The 7,816-nt window shown below is 40.2% G+C and overlaps 1 non-coding gene and 1 pseudogene across 1 annotated transcript; both read left to right on the top strand.

Moving 5' to 3' along the window:
• LOC110321968 overlaps positions 1-7,256 on the top strand; it is a 14,093-nt pseudogene extending 6,837 nt beyond the window's left edge.
• LOC115064215 lies at positions 5,675-5,781 on the top strand. The gene has a single exon (XR_003844039.1). It is a non-coding gene; the product is annotated as a U6 spliceosomal RNA (small nuclear RNA).
• Positions 7,257-7,816: the final 560 nt, after the last annotated feature.

Here is a 7,816-nt window from a genome sequence, read left to right as displayed (position 1 = left end):
GGAGATGAGTTCCTTAACTTCCACTAGACGGAGATGAGTTCCTTAACTAGATGGAGATGAGTTCCTTAACTTCCCTAAGTTTTATGATCTGAGGTAAAAATAAAAATCCGGAGATCCAAGACTCAGAGTCCTTCATCCATCTGTCTTATGACTATATGGCAGGTGTGCTTTTACTGACTCATATTCTTTTGAATCTCAGAGCTTTTGACCACTGAGACCTGAGGTAGAACATGAACAATCCCAGCAGTGGTTTGTGCTGCAAAGATGTCATCTCAGCTATTACCTGATTTAGGAAGAAATGGATATGTGTATGTATGTGTATGTATATGTTTCTATGCATATGTATATGTGTCTATGTATGTGTATATGTATATGCCCCTATATATTATGTGTGTATATATGTGCACACACACACACACACACACATGCTTAAAGTCATTTGGACACAAGGTTGATATGATTAGGGGGTATATATCAATGAATATAATAACAAAAACAACCTTCACAAAACACCTTGTCTTTTAATGTTTAAAGTTTTACTATCCATGTATTCTTTTTATATGTGTACTGTAACGATATAAGACACGTCTCAGAAAGTTCAATGTATGCACAAAATGTTGTCAATTATTATTCAGTTGCTGTACTTGAGGTCTCCAGGATAAATTCACCTTTCAGAAATGAAACTTTGGACCCTTTTAGCATCTTTCCATTTCTTCCCTTTACCAGTGCCTTGTAAATACCAACGCTCCTTTTGTTTCTGAGTTTGTTTAAAATTTCACACATGACAGCGGTCATGTATTTGCCTTTCTTTGGTTTGTTGCTTAGCACATTATATTACGGAGTCTTCCATATTGTTGAAAACGTCAGAATTTATCTCCTTTTTAAGATCAAATAAGATGCCAGCATGGGCATTTGTATGTGATCATGTGTATGAGCTTGTAAATGAAAATGTGCATGTGTATGTGTGGATGCATGTATTTGTATCACAGTTGTTGCATTCATACATCTGTTGATGGATGTTTAAGTTAACCCTGTATCTTGGCTGTCATGGTTAGTGTTAGTACAGGTGAGTGTGAGATCATTCCTTCTTGCTACCTTCTACAGAAGCCAGAGGAGTTCCTCACTAGAGGCTTTAATGCAGGTAAACCTGGATTCTTGGTTTTGCTATTCCTAGCAATATTTCAGGAGGAGCTAGAATAAATGGAACCTGAGTTCCTGTATTAAAATTTTCTTATATACTGTGTTGTATGTGTACTTGATAGCTTTGTGTCAACTTGACACAGCTGGAGTTATCACAGAGAAAGAAGCTTCAGTTGGGGAAGTGCCTCCATGAGATCCATCTGTGGGGCATTTTCTCAATTAGTGATCAAGGGGGGAGGGCCCCTTGTGGGTGGTGCCATCTCTGGGCTGATAGTCTTGGGTTCTATAAGAGAGTGGACTGAGCAAGCCAGAGGAGGCAAGCCAGTAAAGAACATCCCTCCATGGCTACTGCATCAGCTCCTGCTTTCTGACCTGCTTGAGTTCCAGTCCTGCATCCTTTGGTGATGATCAGCAGTATGGAAATGTAAGCCGAATAAACCTTTTCCTCCCCAACTTGCTTCTTGGTCATGATGTTGTACAGGAATAGAAACCCTGACTAAGACAGTATGCATGGATGATATAAAATATTAATTATTTCTAAATGTGTAGGCTAGAGGATAGTTCACAGCAGTCAGCTTTTTCCTTCCATCATTTAAATCTTGGTTATTCAAGTCAGGTCATGAGTGGGAGGGTAACTGCATTTAGCCATTGAGCAGCCCAATGTGCCTGTGGGGCTCATTAAAAGGTTACCTTTGACACAAGTCTTAAAAAGAGGGGCTAATACATGGAGAAGTTCCCAAGAAAGAACAAGACACACTTACTTGTGAGTATGGAGTACTCAAGGAAGAACTGAGCACATTGTCTTTACAGTTGTTCTGTATGATCTTTGGATTCTTATGCCAATTTGTTTGAAGATTGTAATTTGTGATGTTTTAAAGATTAAACATACAGAGATAAATTAAAACTGAATGATCTCAAGGGCAGCCTGATCTACAGAGTGAATTCCAGGACAGCCAGGGCTACACAGAGAAACCCTGTCTCAAACAAACAAACAAACAAACAAACAAAAAAAACTCCCCAAAACCCCAAAATAACCCCCCCCAAAACAAAAAAACAAAACAAACAAAACAAAAACCAAACAAAAAAGGAACTATCTGATAATATAGTTGAGAAAACAACAACAAATCTGATGAAGAATAAAGGGAAAAAAGAAAGATTAAGCAAAGCTTAAAATTAAGTAAAATATGTAGGCTGGTATGCTTATTTCTGTTATCTTAAATAAGTTCCCTTTCATGATTTCATGTAAATGAAATCACATGGTAGTATTTTGAGGCATGTTGCTTACATTTAGAGATGAGATCGACTGTTAATATAGTAAAATTCAAGGCTATAATCAGGCTCTGGGTAAACATGCTTGATATGCTGTATTTCACATCATCATATGAGATTATTGGAAACTATTTTTACTTTATCAGTGGTACTGAAGTTTCCTAACTTTCTCTTCAGAAGGGTGAATTAGTTTCTAAGGCTATGAACCTTGTTCCCACCTCCTATAGCCTCAACTTTCTATCCTGCCTCAAATAACGTTTCAGTGAACTGAGATACACACACACACACACACACACACACACACACACACACAAACACACACATTATTTATATATATATATTATATGTATATTATATATATTGTATATATGTATATAATATATATATATATTATATGTATATTATATATATTATATATATTCTGGTATACTGAGATTATTAGATCATATAGTAACATTATTTTTTTATATTTAAAAAAATCACAATACTATTTTCAACCATGATTTTAACAATCCACATTTCTACCATTTTTGTTCACTGATGTGATCAAAGAGCCCTTCCCCCTTTGGTATTGTGGCCAGCATTCATTATCTTTCTTTCTGATAGTGACCATTATAAATGATGTGAAATCAGGTAATATTGTGGTTTGGATGGACATTTCCAGGTGACTGGTGACTGGTCATCTTTTCACAAACATCTTGGACACTTGTTTACATTCTTTAGGAAATTCTGCATGTTCATAAGCTTTGTCTTTTTTTAAATCATGTTATTCTGTTATTGAGTTGTAAATACTTTTTTTAAAGATTTATTTATTTGATGTATTTATGAGTACACTGGTGCTGTCTTCAGACAAACCAGAAGAGGGTGGGTGTCCATTACAGATGGTTGTGAGCCACCATGTGGTTGCTGGGAATCGAACTCAGGACCTCTGAAAGAGCAGCCAGTGCTCTTAACCACTGAGCCATCTCTTCAGCCCGAGTTGTACATATTCTTGATGCATGGTTTTATGTGAGAGTTTGTATGATAGCTGTTTCTTTTTCCTTTTTCCTTTTTTTCTTTTTCTTTTTCATTTATTCCTTAGTTTATCCCCCTCCTGGTCCAACCTCCAACTATTCCACATGCCCAACCTCCCCCGCCCCAAGTCTCCAAGAAAATGTTCCCTCTCCACCCCACCAGAACTTTCCACACCTTGCGGCCCCAAGTCTCTCGAGGGTTAGGTGCATCTTCTCTGACTAAGCCCAGACCCAGAGTCCTCTGCTGTATATGTGTTGGGGGCCTCATATCAGCTGGTGTATGCTGCCTGCTTGGTGGCTCAGTGTCTGAGAGATCTCAGAGGTCCTGAGTAGTTGAAACTTATGGTATTCTATAGGGTTGCCCTCCTTCTCAGCTTCTTTCAGTTTTTCTCTAACTCAACCACAGGGGTCACCAGCTTCTGTCCATTGGTTGGATGTAAATATCAGTGTATGACTCTTCCAGTTGCCTCTTTTTCAATCGGAGTGAAATTACCAGAAAAATATGGACTTACGTGATAAAACATAAGTTCAAGTATTTAAATGTACCTATTAGCTTGTTTTAGATATTTGCCTCTAATGTTTCTGTATATCATAGGTATATGTAATCATGGGATCAATTTTTCCATTTTCCACAATACTCTGCTTTAAAATGTGAGACAAAAATCTCGATTTTCTGAATGAGGCTTTCTTTCTTTCTTTTTTTATAATTAGTTAATTAATTAATTCATTCATTCAATCTCAAATGTTTCCCCCCTCCCAGAGTTCTCTCAGTCCCTCTCTCCTTTGCCTCTGAGAGGGCAGCCCCAATCTGGTATTCTTGAGACCCCTCTTCCCCCATGCATCAAGTCTCTGCAGGATTAGGCACATCCTCTCCCACCGAGGTCAGATATGGCAGTCCTCTGCTACATATGTGAGGGTGGGGGTGGAGGGCTCAGACCAGCCTGCACATGCTCCTCAGTTGGTGGCTTAGTGTCTGGGAGCTCCCAGGGGTCCAGGTTTTGGTCTTCCTGTAGGGTTGCCATCTCTTTGAATGTCTTCAATTCTTTCCCTAACTTGTCCACAGGGTTCCCTGTCCAGTGTTAGTCTGTGGGTACCTGTATCTGCCTCAGTAAGCTGTTGCACTAAAGCCTCTCAGAGGGCTGTCATTCTAGACTTCTATCTGTAAGCACAACATACCATCATTAATAGTATGAGGGATTGGTGCCTACCCATAGGCTGAGTCTCAAAATGAGTCAGTCACTGGTCAACCATTCCTTCAGTCTCTGCTCCATCTTTGTCCATGCATTTCTTTCTTTCTTTCTTTCTTTCTTTTTTTTGAGAGGACCAATTTTCATGGCAATATTATGAACTATATCAGGGACTTTGCAAAAGTTTGGCTGTGGTCAGAGTAATTAGGTTTTTGGAAAAGTTGCAACATCATTGACTAAGACTTTTCAAAACTAAGAATCAAAGACATTTCTAGCTCAAAAGTTCTGCGATATTGACCGACTTTTTAGATGTTCCCTATCAATGGTACATGGCAGGAGTCAGCTAGGAAAATGGAATTTCATTGCTTCACTTTAGTTGTAACATTTTAGAAACTGACACATGAGTTCAGTGAGCTCTTGAGAAAGTTGCTTTTACAGTTACTTGGATTGGTTTTCTGGTTTCCTTCAGATGCTTCTGTGGTACAAAGGCAGCATGAGCACATCTTATTTTAATTCCAGAGCAAGGCTACTTATCTTAGGGTTTCTATTACTGTGATAAAACGCCATGCCCACGGGAAACATGAGAAGGGAAGGATTTATTTCAGCTTACAGTTCCCCGTCACTGTCAATCACTGAGAGAAGTCAGGGCAGGAACTTGGAGGCAGAGACTACAGCAGAATCCATGCAGGAAAGGTGTCTTCTGGGCTTTCTCTCTCCCATGGCTTGCTTAGTCGACTTTGCAGTACAACTCAGGGCCACCTGCATGCAGTACCACTGATCACAGCAGGCTCAGCACTCCCATATCAATTATTAAGGAATAAAATGGCCCACAAGCTTGTCCACAGGATCATCTGGCAGGGACATCTTTTCAATTGATGCTCCTTCTTCCTCAGTGACTCTCTAGCTTTTGTCAAATTGGTAAGGCTCTAACCAGAACATTATCCGCAGTGAAAGACTTTCTTCATACAAATCATATTTTTGACTGTCCATTCCTAGTATTCTCATGCTATCATCTTATCATTTAAATTTTACAAATAGAAAAAGTAGCATTAAAAGAACAGAGTGGTGCTTGCTTCGGCAGCACATATACTAAAATTGGAACAGTACAGAGAAGATTAGCATGGCCACTGCGCAAGGATGACATGCAAATTCGTGAAGCGTTCCATATTTTTAAATCCCAACTTTAACAACGAAAATAACAGGAAGCAATTACTTTTCTTTAATTTCTCTTAACATCAATGGACTCAATTCCCAATAGAAAGACTAATAGACTGGCTACACAAACAGGACCCAACATTTTGAAGCTTAGAGGAAACCCACCTCAGGGAAAAAGATAGACACTACCTCAGAGNGAAAGGGTGGAAAACAATTTTCCAAGCAAATGGTCCGAAGAAACAAGCTGGAGTAGCCATTCTAATATCAAATAAAATTGGCTTCCAACCCCCTTCCACTTGGTCACGTTGAGCCGCTCCCGGGCCTGGCATCTGGCCTCCGTCGCCACCCACCGCCTGCCTGCCTGCCTGCAGCTTCCAGACAGCCCCACCATGGATCCCCACAAAGTGAGTAAGCTTTGGGCCTTCGGGCCTTCGTCCTGCACACCGAGGAAATGTGCTTCCTGAGGGAGTGGGTGGAGAGCATGGGGGGTAAAATACCACCTGCTACTCATAAAGATAAGTCAGAAGAAAACACCAAGGAAGACAAAAGAGACAAGACGACAGAGGAAAACATAAAGACAGAGGAGCTATCAAGTGAGGAGAGGGATCTAGAAATTGACAATGAAGGTGTAATTGAACCAGACACTGATGCTCCTCAGGAAATGGGAGATGAAAATGGAGAGATAACTGAGGAGATGATGGATAAAGCAAATGAGAAGAAGGGGGCTGCCATTGAAGCCCTAAATGACAGTGAGCTCCAGAAAGCCATTGACTTGTTCACAGATGCCATCAAGCTAAATCCTTGCTTGGCTATTCTGTATACCAAGAGAGCCAGTGTCTTCGTCAAATTACAGAAGGCAAATGCTGCCATCCGAGACTGTGACAAAGCCATTGAAATAAACCCTGATTCTGCTCAGCCATACAAATGGTGAGGGAAAGCACACTGACTCTTGGGTCACTGGGAGGAAGCAGCTCATGATCTTGCCCTTGCCTGCAAACTGGATTATGATGAGGAAGCCAGTGCAATGCTGAAAGAAGTCCAACCTCGTGCTCAAAAAATTGCTGAACATCGGAGAAAGTATGAGTGAAAACGTGAAGAACAAGAGATAAAAGAACGAATAGAAAGGGTGAAGAAGGCTCGAGAAGAGCATGAAAGAGCCCAAAGGGAAGAAAGCCAGAAGACAACCTGGATCTCAGTATGGCTCTTTCCAGGTGGTTTTCCTGGGGGAATGCCTGGTAATTTTCCTGGAGGAATGCCTGGAATAGGAGGGGCCATGCCAGGGATGGCAGGGGTGACAGGAATGGCAGGGATGCCTGGACTCAACGAAATCCTCAGTGATCCAGAGGTTCTTGCAGCTATGCAGGATCCAGAAGTCATCGTGGCTTTCCAGGATGTGGCCCAGAACCCATCAAATATGTCAAAATATCAGAGCAACCCGAAGGTTATAAATCTCATCAGTAAATTGTCAGCCAAGTTTGGGGGTCAATCATAATGTCAAAGCCCTTGATGAATGAAGAACAACTTAGCTCATTTACTGGATGCTGCAATAATACAAACCAGTGTACCTCTGACCTCACCGGGAGAGCTGGGGCACTTCGAAGATAATCACTACCCTCTGCATCAAATGCGGCTGAGGCATTTTACAGTGGTTTGCCATTAGCGTGTTCATTCAGATAATGTTTTCTTACTAGGAATTACAAACTTAAAACATTTTTCAACCTTTAACATATTTTGTAAAAATTTAGGGGAGTCAATTCCTACATTTTTCTTGACTAATCTTGGGTTTTTCCTTTTGATTTACTGGGCAAGGAAGGTGAATGGATGATTTACTGATTTCATGAATCAAATAAAGATTTGTTAGTGAGAAGTAAATAAATTAAAAAAAAATTGGCTTCCAACCCAAAGTTATCAAAAAAGACAAGGAGGGGCACTTCATACTCATCAAAGGTAAAATCTACCAAGAGGAACTCTCAGTTCTGAATATTTATGCTCCAAATACAAAAGCAGCCACATTCATTAAAGAAACATTAGTAAAGCTCAAAGCACACATTG

Source organism: Mus pahari, chromosome 5 (genome assembly GCF_900095145.1).
Source record: "Mus pahari chromosome 5, PAHARI_EIJ_v1.1, whole genome shotgun sequence".
Classification (NCBI taxonomy): Eukaryota; Metazoa; Chordata; class Mammalia; order Rodentia; family Muridae; genus Mus; species Mus pahari.
This window is presented reverse-complemented; position numbering and strand designations above follow the sequence as displayed.